Genomic DNA, 1,892 nt, shown 5'->3' with positions numbered 1-1,892 from the left:
CTCTTCGTATAAGACAAAACCGTAAAAAGTGTCCGGAGCAGCATTTGATAAAAATCATTTTGCATTATTTTGAAGTTGACGTATAAAAAGCGAAAAAATACCAAGAGGTCAAAGAGATGTTATCGGTTTATAATTCCTAATCAAATTGCAACAACGAAAAAAATGCGGTGACGAAGTCTGGTGACGGAAATGAATTCCGATGTTGCCATGACGAACATCATTTATTACTAAAACAGCAAACAATAGCAAAAGACACGAGTCTCCTCTTAGTTTCTGCTTGCTCTTAGACTAATTAATGTAATCTGGTTTTCCGTCGGTTGCGACGACGAGTGTTCCATTTGATCCGATCAATAGACCAGCCTGCTCGTGAAATTAGTGTGCAAGGGACTGAGCTCTCCATAGATTGGAGATTTAGCAGAACAAAGAATGTGATAAGGTCGGCCTTTTTCAAATAGAAGTACAACACATTTTTGCCAGCCGAGTGGACTGGGGCAACGTGAAATAAAGTGTCTTGCTCAAGGACACAATACGCTGCCGGGAATCGAACTCGCGACCTTACGATCGTGAGCCGAATACCTCTAACCACTGAGCCACGCTTCTTCACAACGTTTATTAACCCATTGCCTGCCATGAGCCCCATTTGGGGATCTGCTAAAAACAGTCTCACTGCCGATTGTTCGTTGTATTTAAAGTGAATTGCTTATGCTCATTGCATTTGCAGAGGTGTGTTTAACAATATTTAGTAGTTAAAGTTTGTCATTATTAGCTCTGGCTAATTCTAGAGGACATTTTATGTCATAAATCGCAATTTTTGAACTATAAAAATATTGACTGCTTTGAAAACATTTTTTTTTTTTGCATCTCCCTTCGATATCATTAATTGATATTTCATACGCATTCGCATTTGATTCTATAGTTTCATAAAAAAACAAAAACAACCTAATATGTTTATTATTGCAATTGAATAGAAAAGGACAAATATGCTCTTTTTCAGTGGTCCCCATTTGGGACTTTCCGAAAAATTCATAATTTCCAAAATAATTCACATATAAAGAAAATTTAAATACTATATATTATTTAAACTCCTAAGACACCTGGCAAAGACGAAGAATATGAATAAAAAAATTTGGCAGTTAATGTAGCAAATGGTCAGAATTTAACAGTGGAAAATATCGTCTCATGTATTATTTTATTGAGGTTGGTAAGATCCACTGACGAGAACTGAGATGCTATGCAATAGACTTCGAAATTATGTGATAGGGATATGCCTGTTTCTTCAGTAGGAACCTTTGTCCCACTAACTTATCAAGTTAATGCCTTTTGTGGCTAATGAGTCGTTTTGACTCTTATTTCTTGCAATGCTCGTACCACTTTGTACCGTTATCACTTTAGTGACGTTTATAAATTTGCCTTTAGGTAATAAGCTACCTACATTATATATATATATATATATATATATATATATATATATATATATATATATATATATATATATATATAATGTAGGTATTTATTTATTTATTTATATACCATGATTGACCGCTGGCCACTATAGCTTTTTTATTCTCTCTGTTTATTTTCTCGTGTTCCTGTCTGTTGAAGAGCGTAGGCTCGAAACGTAAAAGACTTTCTCACCTTCTTGAGCGTTAAACTAATACACCTGTTTATTGTTCACACACCTGTCTTCGTCTTTTTTTTTTGTAAATTCCAACTATATATATATATATACATATATATATATACATATATACATAATATATATATATATATATATATTATATATATATATATACATATATATATATTATATATATATATATTATATATATATATATATATATATTATATATATATATATACCAATGCTTAGAATTACGTATCACCTAAGGGCG

Source organism: Octopus sinensis, linkage group LG7 (assembly GCF_006345805.1).
Source record: "Octopus sinensis linkage group LG7, ASM634580v1, whole genome shotgun sequence".
Lineage (NCBI taxonomy): Eukaryota > Metazoa > Mollusca > Cephalopoda > Octopoda > Octopodidae > Octopus > Octopus sinensis.
Note: the sequence above shows the minus strand (reverse complement) of the source record.